This window comes from Alligator mississippiensis, chromosome 1 (genome assembly GCF_030867095.1).
Source record: "Alligator mississippiensis isolate rAllMis1 chromosome 1, rAllMis1, whole genome shotgun sequence".
In the NCBI taxonomy this organism is placed as follows: domain Eukaryota; kingdom Metazoa; phylum Chordata; order Crocodylia; family Alligatoridae; genus Alligator; species Alligator mississippiensis.
The window spans coordinates 312,654,805-312,676,300 of record NC_081824.1 but is presented as its reverse complement, the minus strand read 5'-3'; the positions used below and the strand labels follow the sequence as shown (position 1 = coordinate 312,676,300).

General features: G+C 42.3%; 1 protein-coding gene and 1 long non-coding RNA gene across 5 annotated transcripts in view; one reads left to right on the top strand and one right to left on the bottom strand.

Annotated features, from left to right (window-relative positions):
- The window catches only part of IL1RAPL1 (interleukin 1 receptor accessory protein like 1), a 1,380,155-nt gene that overhangs the window by 337,049 nt on the left and 1,021,610 nt on the right, over positions 1-21,496 (top strand). The window lies entirely within an intron of this gene.
- Positions 2,429-20,073, bottom strand: LOC132247741 (uncharacterized). 2 transcript variants are annotated; one of them, XR_009459125.1, is made up of 4 exons: positions 19,972-20,073; positions 12,694-12,786; positions 5,758-5,923; positions 2,430-4,872 (listed from the first exon to the last, which is right to left on the bottom strand). It is a non-coding gene; the product is annotated as an uncharacterized LOC132247741 (long non-coding RNA). The 2 variants fall into 2 exon arrangements; XR_009459126.1 differs by having other exon boundaries at positions 2,429-5,941.

Here is a 21,496-nt window from a genome sequence, read left to right as displayed (position 1 = left end):
AGAGGCTATACAAATCATAACTCAACAATTATTAGTAGTTAAAATTAGGCTTCAATCAACTAACATGCCATCTAAATTAAGCTCACTTAGGGGAATCTACTGAACTAAATGATTTCCTTTTCCTAAAAATGCTTCTATTAATGTCTGGAAAAACCTCATTATTTATGGTTGTATTTTGAAAACCTGTCATTCAGTTCACTTCTGCTGTAGCAGCAAAAAATCATTTTGATCTCAAACCTATGGTACTACACTATAGGGTATACTTTAGTATTTTGGAGTAGGAAAAATATTTAGGAATGGAGTTGTAATTGCTAATTAAAACAAATAAAAGCTAATTCTCATTCATGAAGAATTGCAAAAAGACTAGTCTATCTATGCTAGCTTGTTTTCTTTAAATAAAAGTTCTTTTTAATTTGAACAGACCATATTTATCAAATGATAGATTTGATGGGGGCTTAATAAATGATGACAAATGGTAGTTAACCTAAGAAAAACAAATTAAGTCTGGTGAGAGTAATATATTCAGTGATAGTCTATTGTGACCTTGTTAAATTTCTTCATAATGTGACTGAGCACTCCTAAATGTTACATGACTTCACTGTTAGCAAACATTTTATGTAAAGTGACCAAGAACTATTAAGCCCTATGGAATTCAGAATACATAACTGAACTTCTACTGCACCTAGCTTTAAAAACTGGTGAGTATTCATCTTTTCTAAACAGTGTACATTATCTTTCTTATGATCAAGGTTTACTCTGTTACATATAGTACTCAAAACCAGATTTAATGGTGAAATTATCCTTTTACCAGACTGTCCCTGAATGTGAGCTCTTCCAAAACACTTAATTTTTTTTGGGGGGGGGGGGGGGGGTTGTTGGGGTTTTTTTTTACTTGTCCTCATTTTAACTAAGAAGCTTTCTCCCACTGAAAAGTAAGATTGGAGTAATATAATACATATGAATTTGAAGGATTTTTAGATTCTTTTGATTTTCCAAGACAGCTTTAGTAATATTATATATTCATGTATATATAACATGATAAAAGTGTAATCTTTTATTTGCTACTGGTATATGGCAAAATATAATATGAGTGCGCAAAACTAGAAAACATCTAACTTTAATCCTTAAGAAATGATAGCAACAAAATATTTAGTAGTAAACATGAAACAAATGAGGTTTTCAAAAGTAGTCAAGATTGGCCTATGTTTCCATTGACAATAATGGTACAATGTATGTCAATTTCTGTGGGAGAATTTTTCCGGAAAGGGAGAATACCGTGTACAACTTGCTTTGTATAACCTGAACCGCTTACTGACATAAGTGGCAAATTCACCTTTGATACAGCTTTGCTACAGTGATAAGTAATTGGACCCCTGGCCAGCGTGGCTGATTTGCCCTGGGCCCTGAGGCACCTTCCCAGAGAGACCCCCTGTAGGGAGGATGGAGGTATAAATAGCTCTTCATCCCAGTCATTTGGGAGCCCCATGCATCCTGAGCCCAGGTGCCATGGGCATGGTAGCAGCACAGGAGAGTAGCTGGCCTGCAGGAGGAGGGTGGGGAGCAGCAGGGTCTGGAGTGATGGCAACGGGTACTGCCAGGAAGCTGGCCTGTTCCAACCAGGGAATAGGGCAGGGAGGTAGGCTGCCTACAGCCACCAATCAGCAGGCCACCTGCCTCAGGAGCAAGAAGGGCTGGGGGGCTTGGCCATCAGCCACCTGGGCCCAGGTCTACCTGGCCAACTTAGCATGGTCCCTAGGCACTTGTGTGTGCCTGACCCCTGATCTGAGGCCAGGCACTGAACAGCCCCTGGTACAGAGGCTATCTCAGAAATGTTGCAAACTCTTACAAAGAGCTTCTTTCTCATGGCTCTGAAGACCCTGCAGCTGTACACAGGGAAGAGGCTGCAGTTGACTGCCAGGATGTGGGCTCAGGGTTGCCGCCACCCACAGCTGGGGTCCTGCAGATGCACTGGCTCCACCAGAGGACAGGACCCTCCTTGTGGACTGGCTGGTGTTGGAGGACCTTCTGGCAGACACAAGGACCTGGTGGGCAGAGAACATAGCCTGCCAGGACATGTGGTGGATGGAGGACGTGGCCCATGAAATCATGTGGGGACCAGGAGAACTGGGAGCTCTAGGCGCAGCTCCTGGCCCTGGATCACAAGTGGGTTTAGGCACTGTGGGAGCAGCAGGAAGTCCTGGACAGGGCAGTACAGGCCACAGAGGATGACCACTGGGTGCTGGATACTGTCATGGCCCTGGAGGTCACCTTTATGCTTCCTGCTGCCAAGTCCTGACCCTAGTCCATCCTGCCCCCTGCCAGACAACAACCACCCAGTAACAGGCCCCCCCATGGGCCTTGGCAGAGGTCCAGTGCTTCCTTTATCAGCTAGGAGTCCCTGCCCTGGCCCCACTCCCGGTCCCCCACAACCCAGCCCCCCCACTTGCCCAGCTCCACATGGGTGCAGAGCCAAAGCTGCCTGCAGCTCCACGTGGGTGCAGAGCCAAAGCTGCTTTCATGCTGGCCCTGCTGGCTGTGGACATCAGCTGCCAGATGGGGAGCCACTCATGCTGAGGGACCACTGGCCACTGACACCTCTGGGTGAGCTCCCTACCCACTGGGCGTGCTGTGACATATGCATCCACAGGGGAGCAGTCAGAGACCAGGGTGCTGGCCACCTGTCCCTGGGCTCTACCTGTAGACACAATGACCCCATTGCCACCCATGCTAGGTGGGCATGTACACAAGCACAGCATTTGGCTTGTAAATAATTTGCTTGGGGAAGAGGGTGTTTTATTTTTGGTGGGTGGGTTGGGTAGTAGAGGGGCTCTGGTGTTGGGTAGGGAGAAAGGAAGCTCTGGTGGGGCTCTGGTGTTGGGGTGGTTGTTGAAGGGGAAGAGGGGGCTCTGATGTGAGGAGAATAAAAACTGTTGTTCTTCTGAGACATGTCTGCATGAAACATAGTGCTGGGGGATTGGGGGACTATGGGCAGCTATCCAAGTGGGTTACAGCAGCCACCCATTGCCACTCATGTGAGTTAGCTGACGCCTCTTGCACCTAGTGCTCTGGCCTCTGCTGGCAGGTGTGTGGCTCACCTGGGGTCTTAGAAGGGGGGCCCTGCTGCTTTTGCTTCCACTGCAGCTGCTGTTCCTGCTGTCTAGCAGCCTCCACTTGCCGCACCTTCTCCACCCAGGACTCACAAAACGACTCCCCCCAGGCCTCACAGATGTTATACAGCATGCAGAATGCAACGATGACCTAGGAGATGTCCTTGTAAAACCTGAGGCAGGCAGTGAGGTTGTGACAGCATCCCTTGAGGTGGCCGAAAAGAACACTTCACCAGGGCATGGCTCCAGACCAGACACCAGTTAAAGTGGGCTAGGTAGGGGTCCATCTAGCTGGTGAAGAGCTGCATGAGTCAGGGCAAGAGCAGGTAAGCAGGGTCCCCAGTGAGGAGGGGCAGGACCACCATGGCACCCAGGTGGAGGTGCAGCACCCACAGCATGAAGCAAATACTTAGCAGCAGGGCTGGTAGGGCAGGGTTGCAAACACATGGGGGAGTGGGCACTGCCCACCTAGCTGGTGCTCACAGTGGTGAAGGCATTATGCTGGTTGATGACAGCTTGGGGCACAATGGAGTGAAACACCTTCTGGCTGTAATAGGGCCAGTCACCAGGGGGCAGGCAAGTGACAGGGAGGCAAGAATCCCAGGGCATGGAACCCTGCCACCACCACCAGGGGTTCATGCACTTGGAGCACCATGTGCCCCAGCATGTCGTGGAGGGTGCCGCACACCTCCAGGATGACCTCCGTGGAAGTAGCCTTGCCCTCATAAAAGAGATGGCCCACATAGTGGAGGCTGGCAGGCATGGCCAGCTTCAGCAGGGTGAGGGCCAGCTGGGTGTCCACAGGGAGGGGTGGCCTCATGGTGATGTCCTGATGCTCCAGATACAGGAAGAGTTGCCCAAAGAGAAGTAGGAAGGTGGCCTGGGTCATCCTGAATGCCTCCAACCACTGCTCATCATCCCAGGTCTTCTGTACAACATACAGCCATAAGTCCTGGCAGCAGCATCCTGGAGCCCTTTGTCAGCATCCCTGCCAGGATCCAGCCAGGTGAATGGGGTCCAGGTGGTTACTTCATGGTGGTGGCAGCCGTGGGATGATGCTCCATGGCCAAGCAAGTGGTCAGTGCACATGAGGGAGCCAGTTATGGACCAGCTGGCATTCAGTGTGGTGGGCCAGTGGGAGCCCAGGATGCTGGTTGTCACTGCCAGGGTGGGATGCGCTCAAGAGGACTACCAGCTGCTAGGAGCAACAAATCTGCTCCCACCCTCCTGTATATGTAGATGCCTACCCAGGAGCATTTAGGGATGAATACTTTACTCTCAAGTAAACTGATCTTGGATCAAATGCATGTGTACGATGTGTCCAATCAGCACATAAGCAGGGAAAGAAGGGCAGCTGCTGCTGCACATATGCTGGTTGCTTCAAACTGGTAATTTATAATGCTTGTTACTGCTTTCATATTTAATGCTTAAATCTGGGTTGGTTAATACTTATTTTCCTTTTGTTTTCTTCTACTGTGTTTGTAGTTGCTTTAATCTCTTCTACTTAAAAATAAATCATCATTATTATAAGCGTAAATAAATCTATGCCAAGTAAAAATCTGTCTCATATCAAAGTAACTTGACTGGAGCTTCAGTGGAGCTGTGCCAACTTAGAACTAGATAATGGGCTGCCCCATAATATTTAACAAGGTTACTTTTGTTTTCTGTAGAAGTTCTGCTACTTGAATATTACAGTTTTCATCTGCTGTGAGAAATGCAGAATAGACCAAATAACAATCCAATTGCAATCTGAGGTGTCAGATTCCTTTTTCAGGAGGGAAAAAAGAAAGAAACAAAAATCAACTGACCTTGTTAAAACTTGATTTTATAACAATCTTTTCCTAATAAAAAATGTTGAAGCTTTATAACAGGTTTTGTTTTGTGCTCTTGGGTTAATCAAAATTGTAAGAGAACCTTCTATCATGAAAATGACATCAAGATTCAGTCAATTAACTTTATCATGTTTCTACAAATAGCTGAAAAATCTATGAGCACTTCCATAAACCAGAAAAGAAGAGGTGGGTGTGTTTAGCTGACTACACTCTCTCAACATTTTTAAGACTGCCTCCACAAACATTTTTGACACATATTCTAAAAGAAGGGAAGGTAAGCTATTATATCAAAGAGTTAGAACAATTAAATAATAGTTTGTTAAACCTAGAAACATTTAAAACATTAAAAAAAAAAAAAAAAAAACACCTTAAAAAGGAACATGTAACAACAGAACAAAAAAAAAAACCACCCAAACAAAATAGAAGTGCTATCAGGTATTTCAAAGTTGTTAGATAAACTGCTATTTAAATTGGTAGTACATTTTTCTTATTTTTAAATATTTCTGATGTTGCACTTGGATTAAATGGAGATAAAATAATGTTTTGAATAATAGATTTTGGTTATCAAAAGACATTATGGGGAATGGGTATAGTGTGGTAAAAAATAAATAAATAAATAAATAAAAATTAAAGGACCATGGAAGGGAAAATGTATTTGTTAACAACTTAGATAAGAAAAATAAAACTGGAGTACTTATGGCATGTTTGGCAATGGTATATCTATCCTACAGGTCACTTGGTTTTTACAGTGATTAAGGCCAACTTGTATTTACAGTTATAAAAGAAAAATATTTTTTTTTTCCATGAAATTATATTACCTTTCAGGGGCAGACTTAAGCTGGTATAAATTAGCAACATTCATTTTAGTAGCTATGTCCGTTTACACCAGCTGATGATCCGATTCACTGTGAGACAAACTTTCTGCCAGTTTTTTTTTTTTCTCATTATGGAAACTGCTTGCTTTGGATCTTTAGGTTGAAAAGGCTAGAAAATGAATGTGGACTGAACATAAGGAACATCATCATTTACCTTTAGTGGACTAGTTCACAATGTTTCCCAGATTTGACAAGCTTATAGCTAAGATGCCATTGAGCACCAGCCTGCGGCCCAAATACTGAAAACTCCTTTTCTATTTTATGAGGCTTAAAAAAAAAAACCAAAACAACCCCCCCCCCCCCCCACACACACACACAACGATAAACACTTGACCTTCAATTCAGAGAATGTTTATGGTATAGCAAAATAGAAATGACAAAAATATATATCTTTCTTATAATAAAAGTTCCCTTTAACTTTTCAATTAAGTTCAAATTTCCCTCTATTTTACAAACCATTATTTAATTTTATTAACAGTAAAGCTCAAAAAAGCTCAAAAGTAATGGAAATCTGACATGATATTCAGCGTCTATACTGATAGACTTCTAGCACCTTATACAGCACTGTTTGGCTGTTACTAAACATGACATTAAATATTAATCATCTTGGAAATATGACACTCATCTATTTGAAAAAAAGTATAGTTCCCTAGTTCCCTCTACCCCTCCTTAAAAAAAAAAAATCTAATATTAGTCATTGTAATTCCTGAATTCTAGTGTATGTTTTCTGCATGTTTGTCTTCTATACCAGAACTGCATTATGTACTCTTCCTATATTTTTTTTTCAATCTGGACATATATAGATCATTTCAAATTGGCATCACAAACAATATCACATCCAAGGAGTCGTCATATCACAGACTAGATTGACAAGAAAGATTCATATTTCTGGTTTTCTTCTTGTCCCAGATGCAGAAACATTTTTAGGAAAAAGGGATTGAATCTCACTATACTGAGCAGCCCAGATTGTGTGATGCACCACTCCCCCACCCCTCAAAAAAGGTTTTCAGTTTAACAAATGATAAATCCGATTGAAGAAGTCAGTTTTTCCTTTTGTATTTTTGTAAAGTATAACTCCATTTCTTGAAATGTCATGATATTGATGTTTCCTTGTGAATAGTTGAAGTGAGAAAAACAAACTTACTTTGCTTAAGGAAATGTATGCTAATTTGTATAAAAGTGAATCTTTATAGGTATCTTTGTATATAAAAGTAATTGTAATGGGATTTATCTTCCATTCTCCTATATTTTTACATTACTGTCATGTCCAAATTTTACATCTCTAGTGCTTTCGAGGTTTATATTTATATATACAGATATACACTCACTTATTTTTAAATTGTTGACCAATGTTAATTTTTTGCAAAACTGTTTATTACTCAGAATGCTCTTCATATTTTTAAATAAATAAATAAAAAATAAATAATCAGTCTATCTATCAGCTATCAATAGGCACTTACACACATGCCAGTAGTCTGGTCCAACGCATTGGAAATCCAGTGCGTCAGAGCAGACTTGATTAACTGAGTGTGCCAGAGCATGTAAATTGATGCGCTCTGACAGCCTTGTGTGTCATGTGCGTCAGCAGCGCAGCGCAGCACAGCGCATCTTCACACTGAGAAAATACCGGCAGTGCACTTTGAACTAAAACACATGGAATGTGCTTTAGTTCGAAGTGCTCCCCCTCCTCATTTTCTAAGCATGGAGGCATACCATGCCACTGATACATGTGATGCATGGGCACTTTTAATTAGTGAGCCACGCTAATTAAAAACACCTGGCACTGTGTCAGGAACACATGTAAAAGTGTCCATGTTCATTGTCTTGTTCAAGAGCAGGTAGTGGTCCAATGACTGGAATGCTGGACTAAACCTTTTAAAAATAAATGTAAAAGGTAGATGAACTATGAGTGATGAACACTATTGATCAGGCATAATGGGTGCCTATACATGTGCTCAGGGATAGGCCATTTTAATTACAGTGGTTCCCTGACAGCTGCTGTAATTAAAATGGCTCCCCATCACAAGTATTAAGTCCCCCTCCCCTCATTTTAAAATGGCCATGGGGGAAACTTTAAAGCTCATTTGATGAGCTTTTAGTTAGTTAAAGCACCCCTGTTGCCATTTTAAAATATGGCGGAGCTTAATACACATGATGGTGAAGTGACATTGGGGTATTCTAATCAGAACAAGAAGCAGACTGGATTAATTGAATTTGCTCTGACACCTAAGTAGAACAAAAAAACAGCCCATCTATAGGCATCCAATGCCCTTTCTTTTAACACCATCAGGATAGTTGTGCTTAGAACAGTCATTACCCCAAAGTTTGGGGAAATAAACTCATGAATATTCACAAATAATAAATAACAATGGCTTGAAATGTGAACAACTGTTGGGAAACTTTTATTCATATATCTTCTAAATATAAATCTTTTTCTCTTTTGACCATATTCTTCTTGGTATCATAAAGTAGACTTGTGGGTTCCTTAACAAAATATGCTCCAAGCAGTTAAACATACACATTTCTTTAGAGAAAACATCAGCAATAAAAATGCATAAAAGATGGAGTTTGTTGCTGAAGGCTAACCAACCACAGTGTCTAGTAACAAGGCCATCAATTGAAGATACTACCCAAGGCAAGGTTCTCTGGTCAGCTAAGGGCACTTAGTCTGAAGCTAGTGCCTGCACAAAGTCCACAAGGGGCTTTATCACTATTGATCTTACATGGAAATTGAGCAGACTGTGAGAATCTAAACTTCTCCCATGTAAATTAGAGCTTTCACACCTTGCATTAGAGCCAGTCTGATGGCTTTAATTCAACCACAGAGAGAGTAATCCTCTTGACTCCCTCAGAGTGCAGAATAGGAATGAAGAATCAAAGCTTCAGTTCTGATCATACTACATAATGCAAAATGGGGCAGATCAAAGTAATAAGACATACTGGAATTATGCATTCCAAGTAGAATTTATGACGTCTAGTGGACCACTGTGCACTGAGCAGTTTATCCTAAAAAGTATCCATGTTACATTGCTCAGCTTGCAAATATTGAACTAACAATAGGGCAACAGTGGTGTTGTAAAGAAAATGTTGATGTCTCTTTCCAAGTGTAATTTAGGGCTTATTGAAGATAACATGCCAGCAATGTACAGAGATTGTAGGGGTCTAGTTTTCTATGAAGCAAATAAATAAAGCTATGGGTGAGGTTATAGGCAGACAAGTTTCTTTGGGTAAATGTGGCATCTTTTATTAGACCAACTAAATAGTTAGAAATTATTCTGTGTCAAAGTTAGCATGTGCTGTGAGCAGTTGCTTGTTTGGGGTTAGTATCTTCTCCACTGTGAACTATTCTGACCCGCATGTAGAGGTCTGGTGAGACATGGTAGAGGGCTGGTGAGCAGGGACTTCAAGGAGCTTCAAGGTCTGCCTGCTCCCTGACTCTATCCACAGTATAGGCTCCATTTGGGCCCTGCGACCCCATATGACCACTCCTTACAGATTCTCATCACCCTCCACCACCTCAGATCACCCTCTGCTGCCGTACATGGGGACCTCCTACCCTGTATTTCCCCCTTAGGTCCCAGATTGGGCCTTGCTACCCCAGATGACCCCTCACCAGCTTCCCTCTCCCCATGATTAGGGCCTTGTGAGCCCAGATTGCCCCTGGTGGCCCATGTTAACCCTTGCCAGGTCCATGGTAGACTGACAGTTCCCCATGGGGAAGGGGCACAGATTAGAGGGGGGCAGGAGATGAGAGGCTATTTGCAGCTATGAATGGGAATCAGGAGGTCTCCACAGATCCCCGTGTACCTAGATTGAGCCCATGCTGTCCCTACCAAAGGTGGCCATCATAGATGACAGTCCAGTTGTCCTCTATTGATGTTAAACCAGATGCCTTTTTCTTGAAGAGAAAAAAATAGAGGACATAAAAGCATTGGGTTTCATATCAATAGGAGGACAGAGTAGCAGAAAACCATAAGGTCCTCTATGATGGCCACTCCAACTGCCCCCCCCCCCCGCCGTGGCCCAGAAGCATCTCATTCCCTGCTCCCACCCTTCCCTGTAGGGAACTGCCAGGCCATCACAAGAGCCAACAGAGGCAAGTGGGGTCCAGTCCAGACATGCAGAGACCTGCCAGACCTACCTGTGGCTGCCCAGAAGTGTTTCACCCACCTGTCTCCTGCTTCCTTCCTGCCCTGTTTTTCTTCCCACCCCACTGCTCCTTCTTCCTCCTTCAAACTTCCCCCCACCCTTCTTTTCCCATGCCCCCTCCCTCTCTATAACCTGCCCTACTCCCCCTGTTCCTCTTCCCCTCTCCTTCTCACATACCTGATGCTGAGCTATCATCAGATGTTAAGCAAGGTCTATAGAGTCCAGGCAGAGAGCTGGTACACTTAAGAGCAGAGGTGCCTGGAAAGCTGAAGGACTGCAGGTCATCTCTCTAGAATAGTGAAAAGTTCAGGTAATTCATGCTGGGTAGCAGGGTTTAGGAGATAACCCTTGCCTGAATTGGCATAACTTTTAGATGCTTAAAGGGTCTTTAGAACTTATTAAAGTGTATGAATTTGTAACTGTTCATGTTTTAAGTGGTCTAATTCAAATGCGTAATCTCATAGGTACTTTGCGTTGGTCTTTCATCAGCCCCATGGGACGCCCGTGCCCGCTATAGGGCCGGGAAGTCTGGGTGAGGGTGATCCCCTGCCCTCCATTAATGCTGACTTCGTGAAGGAACATCTTGAGAAGCTGGATACCTTCAAGTCAGCCGGCCCTGACAATCTTCACCCCAGGGTACTCAAGGAGCTGGCGAGCATCATAACCCAGCCTCTAGCATGGATCTTTGAAAACTCTTGGCGCTCTGGTGTAGTGCCCGAAGACTGGAAGAAGGCCAACGTGGTGCCTATCTTCAAGAAAGGGAGGAAAGTGGATCCGGCTAACTATAGGCCCATCAGCCTGACTTCTATCCCGGGGAAGATCTTAGAAAAGTTTATTAAGAAGGCCATCCTTAATGGACTGGCCGACGCCAACATCTTAAGGGATAGCCAGCATGGGTTTGTTGCGGGTAGGTCTTGCTTGACCAATCTCATTTCCTTCTACAACCAGGTGACCTATCACCTGGACAAGGGAGTTGAGATTGATGTCATACATCTTGACTTCAAAAAAGCCTTCAATCTGGTGTCCCATGATCATCTCTTGGAGAAACTGGCCAATTGTCGCCTTGGGTCCCCCACGATCCACTGGCTGGAAAATTGGCTCCGGGGTCAGACCCAGAGGGTAGTAATTGATGGAAGTCACTCATTGTGGTGTCCTGTGACCAGTGGGGTCCCCCAGGGCTCTGTCCTTGGACCCATACTGTTCAACATCTTCATTAATGATGTGGACACTGGAGTCAGAAGCGGACTGGCCAAGTTCGCCGATGACACCAAACTGTGGGGCAAAGCATCCACACCAGAAGACAGGCGGGTGATCCAGGCTGACCTGGACAGGCTCAGCAAGTGGGCGGATGAGAATCTGATGGTGTTCAACACCGATAAATGCAAGGTTCTCCACCTTGGGGAAAAAAAAAAAAACCCACAGCATCCTTATAGGCTCGGCAGTGCTGTGTTGGCTAGCACTATGGAAGAAAGACTTGGGGGTCATCATTGACCACAAGATGAACATGAGCCTGCAATGCGATGCTGCGGCTTGTAAAGTGACCAAAACGCTGGCTTGTATCCATAGATGCTTCTCAAGCAAATCCCGGGACGTCATTCTCCCCCTGTACTCGGCCTTAGTGAGGCCGCAGCTGGAGTACTGCGTCCAGTTTTGGGCTCCACAATTCAAAAAGGATGTGGAGAAGCTTGAGAGAGTCCAGAGAAGAGCCACGCGCATGATCAGAGGTCAGGGAAGCAGACCCTACGATGACAGGCTGAGAGCCCTGGGGCTCTTTAGCCTGGAAAAGCGCAGGCTCAGGGGTGATCTGATGGCCACCTACAAGTTTATCAGGGGTGACCACCAGTACCTGGGGAGCGTTTGTTCACCAGAGCGCCCCAAGGGATGACGAGGTCGAATGGTCACAAACTACTACAAGATCATTTCAGGCTGGACATAAGGAAGAATTTCTTTACTGTCCAAGCCCCCAAGGTCTGGAACAGCCTGCCACCAGAGGTTGTTCAGGCGCCTTCATTGAACACCTTCAAGATGAAACTAGATGCTTATCTTGCTGGGATCCTATGACCCCAGCTGACTTCCTGCCCTTTGGGTGGGGGGCTGGACTCGATGATCTTCCGAGGTCCCTTCCAGCCCTAATGTCTATGAAATCTATGAAACCATACATCTATTTAAAGAAAGGAGTACAATATAGTAAGTCTCTTAAGTCAGATACAGAATGCCTGAAAAATAGCATGCAACTTTAGACTACAGTGAATTATTTCTTTAAATTAAGTTAGATATAATTTTCCATATTATTTTACATCTTAGTTTGTCATGGTTGCCTGGAAGTGCACTGCTCCTGGAAGGAGGGAGTCCTCTTTCCACAGGAAGTCAAATAAATCAATGACATTTCCCTGGTAATGCTGAATAAGCTAAAATCTAGCCATCCCTGCAGGGACTTTTTAAGTGTCAGATTTTTGCAATGATTAAACTTTAAATTGGCTGATTTGTTTGCTTTTTAAATTAAAATGAAGAAGTAAATCTCAAGATTGTGTCTTTATCCAAACTTGAATTTGTGTAATCAAATCTCTTGGGACTTTTTAGATTAGCGGTTATTGAATCCAGGACTCATTTAATATAATTAAAAGGGTTATGTACGTTTCATGATTGTAGGAGTGTTGTGTACAGAGGAAATGGCCAAGAAGGCTGAAACTGAATCTTTCATAAATGGGATTGAATTCTTCTTTTTCTTACCTGATTTCCAGACTGCTCAGCATAATGACAAGCACTCCAACCAACTGTCTACCCCAGGCTGAATTTTGGTGAATTTCAGGCAGAAAGGCAGAGCTGTTTTAAGAAAGAAAGCCAATGGGAATAAATAAAAAAATCAGTGGTTTCCTATTTTATAGTGTTCTTGCAACATTTTCTTTGAAAAGCTCTAGTGTTCCCATAAGTAGGAGCAGGGCTTGAAACTTGGTTTGGCATTGGTTTTTGTGACAGGTATGATTATGATTTTTATCATCCCTACACAATTGTGCTTTAATCATGTTTTCTGAAAATGCATCTCTCAGTACAGCCTTCTTAGATTTTAACACCTAGGTTCCCTACAAGTTCTGTCTAACTGGGCATGCCTGAGGCTGGGGAGGACTTTTGCAGTTTAATTTTGCACCTGCACCCATGTGTGGTGATGCACCCCCTGCAAAAAGGTGGTCCCCGATCATGCCTGGCTGCCACCACTGCTGCCGGTGGTGCCTGTGGGTGGTCACTGACCCCCCGGTCGGTGCTCCCCCCATTGACAGCATCCGTGGGAGCTCTCTGCTCACCGCCACTGTGCTCCCACCACTGCCGGCACAGCTGTGCCCTCCCAGCTGCTGAGGACATGCGCAGTTCATGCACATGTGTATGGCTTGCTTACTTAGCTGCAATATCATCATCTCTGTAAAGTAGTAAAGAGCTACTTTCATTTTAGAAACAGGGAATCTTTTCAAGTTTTTGTATTTATGGGGTGTATGAAAGTACCTATAGGAATTTATACTTACACTGAAATGGATCCTAAGTCCCTACTGAAACAGGTCCACATAGGTATAGGAAGTATATATTTCTTCCTTATATATAATACAAATAATCTATGTTCTAGTTCACAGGATGAAAATCAAAGTCACAGAGGATGATTGTAGTGAGAAATATTATGACCTTTCCAAAATTAAACTTGAACACATTTAAAACCATTTGAAATTCTCTTTTATCACACAAATGGCTTGATACATATTCAGTTCCCTGATTTTTATTATGTTCATCTTAAGGCTGTTCCACTTTCATGACGACGACTTCTTTCAGCCTCTAACCCTGATACAATTCTCCCAATAATCAATAGAAGTGTTGATGTAATCTGATCTTCACAAAGAAGAGTTTTTGTTTTTTCTCTCTCTCATCTGTTGCTGAGTTTCTAGCCATCATGCAGTCTGTTTTAATATTGTCCCTCAGCTACTACCTTCCTTTCCCAGTAATCTGACCTTCTGCGACTTCCAGCCCACCACTGCTGATAACTTTTTGTATGGCCGCAGTCTTCTCCTGCTGCCTCTTCCCTTTTTTCTATAGATATGTTTGTTGATTTTTCCCTTTTTCATCCAGCTGTCTCATTTTCTCTGATCCCATCCCTTATTATCTTTCTTAACCTCTCCTCACACTCTTCTCTCTTTCTTGCAATACAAGCTCAAAAAGACAACACCTTTGACCTGACTTGCCTCTCCAACTACTGCCCTATTTCTTGTCTCACTTTCATCCTTAAACTCATCGAACATGTTGTTTAAAATTGCTGTCTAGAGTTCCTCTCTAATTTTCTCCTACTTCTTCTCCAATCCATCTTCTGTTCCATGTACTCCATTAAGCCGTTCTTGCCAAAGTCTCTAATGACCTGCTCTCAGCCAGATGTCAAAACATGCTCATCATTCTTGACCTGCTCTTATTTTTGAAATCTTATCCTTTTGTGACTGTTCTCTCCTTGTTTTCCTCCTACTTTTCTAATCATTCTGTGAGCATGCTCTTCTACTTTTAAGATGTCCAAGTTTGAGTATGTATTTTAAATATAATAATAAGAGTATTGGGCTGATAAAGAAAATTCTCCACCAGTGAACAGTAAGAAGTTTTCCTCCAAATATAAATCTTCCATAAAATAAATTCTGAAAATGTCTAAGCCCTTTTTCCAGTGTATTTTTTCCTGCTAATAAGATGAACATTGATAAAGTTCATAATTGTCTTTATGATTATGAAATGGATTTCTGCCTTCTGAAGGGCCAAAACCACCCCAGTAATTTTATGCATTATGTTTCTTAACTTTTTCAGCGTTTCACAAATGAAAACTTTTTTCTAAACCATGAAACCTAATGTGAGAGAAACTGCTCCTAAGGGTTAAACTACTATTCCAGTTGCTAAATGAATTGTAGTCATGGGCATGACATGGGAGGTTATATATCGAGGCTGAGACAAGGACCACGTGGAAGAAACTGATGCAAATTTTCTAGCTTTGGTGTTGATTCTTTTGTGATGAAAGGGATGATAGTCTGTTAATTATTTTAATCTGTTTACATTGAATCTATTCTATTAGAATTTAAATATTTCTAAGATTGCACTATCAACTATGTGCTGGTTCAATGTAGAAATATTCTGACATCAAGTATCACTTTGATAGGCATGGGATAAGAACCTAAGCTGAGGAACTAGTTCATATTGTTTCAATCTTATAATTAGTAGTAGTAGTAAATAAGATGCAAGTTTGATGTAGTTTGGGGGACAGAGATGCATGAAATCATAGTGTGGGTTATAATCTTGTTCTCCTGTGGGAGAACTCTGACCTTTGTTACTAGCCCTGTAGGACAGCCTCCTAATCTTCTCTCGAGGGTGCAGAGGAGCAGGACTCCATGATCACTCAGCTGTTAGTAAGGTTCCAGTTCAGCAAAGTATTTAAGCATATGCTTAGGTCTTTCCTGTTGAAACCAGTGCCATTTAATCATATCCTTATATAGCTTTCTTAAATCATAACCAGAATCTTGAGTTATTACTCAAAAGGATAGTTTTCAGCATGATCAAAATCATCAGCTAAAAGCAGGGTTATATGAATTAGTCAGATCAAGGCCTCTTGCTAAATGGGATTCCTCTCTCTAGTTCAAACAAATGATGGTATGTGGCAAAATTGGTAATTAGGCACTCTAAGTTTAAAATAAATTGTATGGATAGCACATGTATTAAGCAATTCAAGGGAGAAATGATTCTTTTCACATTGAAATATGGTGTTTTATTACCAAAACTTTAGAAATGACATTCAATTGCTTTTTCTTTCTTTCTTTAAATGCACAGTGTTAATTTATGAGCCCAAATGTTCCTTGAACATGGAAAAGCTATAAGTGTAAAATTTAGGCCCCTTCTGCACATGCAGGTAAGTGTGATGAGATCTAATGCATGATCCACACATCCATGCCTCCTGCAATGCCACATATGGTGTGGCAGGAGGTGCAATTGCAGGATTGTGCATTAGATCCCATCACATGTTATTGCTGGTGCAGGGATAACCCATTGTAAGCTCCCCCTGCATTGGCAAGAAGCAAGTTCCCATGGCTGGAAGCCCCCTTAGTTGAGGGGCTCCCAGTCATGGGGTACCCCAACAGCCCCTGGAGCTTGGGGGTCCCAGCCTGGCTTACAGCAACAGCTTGCAGATCCAGCTTGAGGTCCCAGTTCATGCCAGATTGTGTCAACAGTCAAAGTTTCCCAGGCTTTGGGGTGCATGAAACCCCTGGGCCTTAGCCCTAGTTCATAGCTGCCTCAGTCCCTATGTGAAATTTCACCTGGTGTGTCATTTTGAAGCTGTTTTTACACATTTTAAGCTCAAAACAGTTAAATTGAAATGAAACAAAAGGCTTCAAAATGAAACAAAAGGACTTGAAATGTTTTGGAAGTTTCTAAACATTTTGAGTTTCAAAGCCAGGCAGCCTGCTGTCATCCCATGTGCAGATTGGGGGTGGGAGGGATCATGCCCCCCAGGAGGAGTCTGGCACAGTCCTGCATCCCTCCTGGGGGTGCAGGCCCCCAGATCTGCATACAGGATGACAGGAGGGTGTCACTGCTGGCAAGTGATTAGAGTTTCTTTCAAGCTGTTGAGGTGCAGTTTCCCAGAAATATATGCACCTATCTCCTTGAAACTTGGCAGACTTCATGCCCTCAGAAGGGGCTACCATCCTTGCAGTCTTCATCCAAATCAGGCAAAAAATGACAAAGTTTTAGGCATTTTCATGATTCCCTATTATAGCCTATGGGCAAAATGTCAAAACAGTGAAACAGTTTTGACTAAATGAAACAGAACAGTGCTTTGAAATGAAACAACACAACAAAACATTGTTCCTTCAGAAAGGTGAAATGGAAGTCAAAATGAAATGGTGCCGTTTCACACAGCTCTACTATGAACACCAGGGCTCCTAGGTTTCCTGGAGCCCTGAGTCAGAGGCTCAGGGCTTTCACTCACCCCTAAGCTCTGGGGATCATGGCTACCTCACTCCCCATAGCCCAGGGATTTTATGCACTCTCAAGTCCTGAGAATCATGGCTGCTTTGATCCCCAGGGCCCAGAGGTTTCACATCAGCACAGTATACCCCTGTGGCTGGGAACCCCCATCAGCTGACAGGGCTCCCAGTTGCAGGGTAAACCATGCTAGACATGCAAATTAAAGCTCAATAACAACAGGCTATAATTATAGTACAGACTTTGGCGATCTAACTTTATAGTTGGTTGAAGTTCTTTTTCATGCGATAAGTACTTTGCACGTGTAGCTGCTCTTACGGTAATTCCAGAATTAACTAGGTAATTGCACAATGCCTGTAGAGCGAACCTTAAAATGCACATTTATGCAAAAGGTGACCCTTTTCTTTCATTGCCCCAATGTACTTTGAGTGACACTGCTGGAGATAGATGCTGCTGCCACTCAACAGAACTGCCTTGAACTCTGGTGTTTTCAGGAACTGAGAAGCAGCTGAAGCAGAATCAGTGCACCTGCCTGTATAATATATGCAAGCATGTGTATCTTTCTGCTGCAGCTGTTTCTTAGTTTGGCCCTGACATGCCATTTGAAAACTGGGGTGCATAGATCAGGTTCAGTCCATCACAGTAGTGCATCACCCTGGAAGATTTTTTGTGGCATTGCAAATTGAGAACCACCGCTGTTCAGCAAGATTATAGCAGATACATTGGAGACCCCTTCTGGCTGGGGTGTGAACTTATGGAAAATGAGGAATTTATGGTCTCTCATGTAGTTGGAAACAATATGAATTTGATGATTTGGCCATACATACAGCTTTATATATGTTTTTTCTACATACCTTGAGGGTACCAGGCTCGTGAATGCTAAGATGATGGAGCAGATAGAGCAGCCCACACTGTGTGGGGGATTCCCCCCACACACTGCTCGGTGGTGGACCTGGAAGTGGACCAGAAGTACTTCCAGTCCACTTCCATGTCCACCAATAAGCACATGGAGGAATACCCCCCACCCCACAGTCCTGTGGGATGCTCTCTCTACCCCACCATCTCAGCATTCATGGGCCACACCTGGTACCTCAGAAGTATGTAGAAAAAACTTAAAGCTGTGTCTATGGCTGAATCGCTCATTCTCCGAATCAGAATCAAATCTTCAGATTTGCATTCACCCAAATCAAATTGGGACAGTGATCCAAATCAGTGAATCAAATCACTGTCCCCCGAATCAGGCTGAATCTGAATCGAATACTGCCTGCTTCACACACCCCTAGGAAACGACTCAAGCCCAAATACCTTTCATGAGCAAATTATTTAACTAAATAAGCTTTTGTCCCCTCTTCTGTTCTCTCTTTTCATCTGAGCCTTTTCTCTTCCTTTCCCAGCCTTGTATCTCTTCATTGGGGGGGTGGGGCAGGGAAAGAGTGAGAGAATTTTAAGGCCTAATTCAGAATTTAGTAGAGTCAGTGTGAATCTTTCAATCTTGATGCTAAAAGCTATTGTAATAACTCATTTTCTAGGGTATATGGAAAGACTGATATTGGACTATGGCAGTATAAGGCGTTCAAGGTCAAGCAAACCAATCATTATTTCTGTTTTCCTGCCTTCCTCTCCCCCAAGAAACTGCATCTTTTCAGGGATTTATTTATTTTTAACTATAAATAAAAGTATGCCCGAGTAAGATCAGCTTGTCAAATTGATTATAGATTGTCAGAGGAGTATATAAACACTGGTCTTCATTCTGCTATTAAAATGTATAATTAGTTACAATGAGTCAATTCTTTCCTAGCCTATCAATTTAGGACTTGAACCTATTCCCAGAGAAGTTAATGAAAAGACTCTTATAGACGTTAATCTACATTGCATCAATCACTTATACATAAATACACAAACACACAATTGGGGAAACTATGACACTAATATTTTTATTATTTGGGTTATTGCAGGGTTTGGAACTTCAGTCATGGACTAGGATTCCGTTGTGGTAGTGCCTGGTCAAACACAGGCCAAAAAAGACAATCCAAATAACAGGTGTTCACTAGCTGAATGTTTTAAGACATGGGTCAGCATTTTAAATGTTACCCGTGTCCTGAAATGTAATGGAATACGTTTTTCTAAACTGCTGAAGGAAACATTTTCCCTTGATAGTAGAAAATAACTGCTATAATAACCTGTTTATTTTCAATGATCTGACTCTGTTGAGGTTTGAAAGTGAGACTGAAAATACACCATTGAATTATGCCATTTAGATCTAGAGAGATGTTAGTGGCTACTGAAAAACCAAAAGATGGTGTTAGACATAAGGTTTTCTTTAATACTATTTGTATAATACACAGTCTGGTGTCAAACTTTAAAAAGAGCCTAATGTCTTACAAATATTAGTGCTATATTTAAAAGTTATTAAGGCTATCTCGTTGAAAAGAGTGCTTAAATCCAAATTTGCTTCTGTATTCAGGTATCCAGGTTATAAGAGAGTGGAACTCTCTGTTCATTTGTACAAAACATTACTGTGACAGGAGGTAGTCCTGGGGCCAGTCCCAATCCCAGCCCACCCACCTGTCAAGGGCAGTCTTCCTGCCTGTTTTTTCTGCCATGCCTTCAATAGAATTAATGAGTTGATTCTAAGGCAGGAGACTGCCCATTTATGCCCTCATACCCAGGGCCTACTATACAATTCCAATCGCCCCTTATCACATCCCAAGCCTTGCAGGTGTTATACTACTGTCTATCCCTTCTGAGTTTTTCTGGTGCTGGGGCTCCCTTTGCCCTTGTAGCTGTACCCCTCCCTCTCTGTGCCTGACACTGAACTCAACCCAGATTGGATACCTCTTTCTGCAGGCATTAACAAGGCCTCCAAACCTCCCCTTATAATTTCATCACAGTCCTTCAGTATAAACATAAACACAAGAATAAGCCCCTAGGCTACAACTTAAACATTAACACTGACAACAGTGCTATGCCCCTTTATAGGACAAACTTCTGTCCTCAGGACAGCATACTCCTTAGTCTAAGTACCTGGGAGGTTCCTGAAGTCTTGCAGTACTTGGGTAGCAAAGCATGAAGCACTAGATCACAGGTAGCTACCTCATACAGGAACTCCTTCCCTAGTAGCTGCCAGAGAGATCATGTGTACCTAATAGCTACAGCCCTGGGCTTATATGTCCCAAGACCCTGCCTCCTTCCTGTCATGTGATGCCTGCAGGTGCTGCACAATTACCCCCTTAGGCTGTTACCCTGGCAACCCACAGCTGGGGAGCTTTGCTTAGCCTGCAGATCTCCCTGGTTAGGCTGCTACAGCTTTAAAGGAGCAGGCACTTCTTAGTGCCCTGCTACAATCACAGTGCCAGTTTAACATCCAATTTTGCATTATCCAAAAAAAAAAAAAAAAAGCTTTAGTTCTGATTGTTCTGTTTTTACTGAGGTTTGTTAAAAACTGTAGAGTTAATACTGTTCAGACCAGCTAACAAGTTGTTAATCAGATCTTATTTCCAAGATAACAAGTTAGTTGGGGTTCTTAGCCTTTTTATGTTATGGAAAATTGAAGCCATTAGGCTACAAAAAGACTGAATTAGTTTTACTTCACTTTTCTGTCTCAGCATAGAGAAAGAGAACATTTTAGTTCCAGATTTTTTGAAGGCACATTGATATTTTGAGCATTGTGTATTTTGATTTATTATCCATTTTCACTTCTTTTTCTTTCCTGTGAGGGTTAGTAAAGTAAATAAAGAAAGCATTAAATCTATCATGAGAGTGTCATTTACAGCTATGGAATAGTGGTAATAGCTCATCCACATTGGTCCTGATATCACCTGGTACAGTGGTTGCTATTAAAATGTCAACATTTGCCATCAATTTCTGCACTGAGGTGTTTGAGATCTTCCAGTATTTCTCTATAGCTGCATTAGGACATATCTCAGAATTTCAGCATTTCAGGTGTGGTTGTGTTGTAATTGCTAGTAAACCTTTATTGTTTAATAACATATTTGAGAGGTGATATGTATAAGGCCTTCTGTTAGGTGGTTAGGGAGTTCCATTAACAAATGAGAGATTACCTGAAATATATAATATGGTTGGAATTTACATTAAGCTCCTTGTTTTGAAACCAATAGAAACTTTAGCTTAGGATAATGATAGCTTTGAGCTATATGAAACCAGCTATTTTGTGGGGTTTATAAATGTGCAAACTTAGGCATTTTCAAGGAAATTCTCATGTTTTAGAGTAATGCAAAACTTTACTACTATTGCTAATAGCATTTTCAGAAAATTCACCATTATGTCAATAGGCATTGAGAGAAAGACAGTGATTTCTTAGAAAGAAAGGAACAAAAGAAAAATCCAGATCCAGTGGAAGTCAATAGCAGTTGTGCCACTGATTTAGTCTGATGATCTTGAATATCCTCTAATTTATTACTGTTTAAATCAGAAAGAACCCTAAGGAAGGATATAGAGACAGACTACTGTAAAGCCAGTAGATACAAATTAGGATTTTTTCTTCTCTAAGAATTCATGCTCTTATTGCTAACAACACCAATGTCAGACA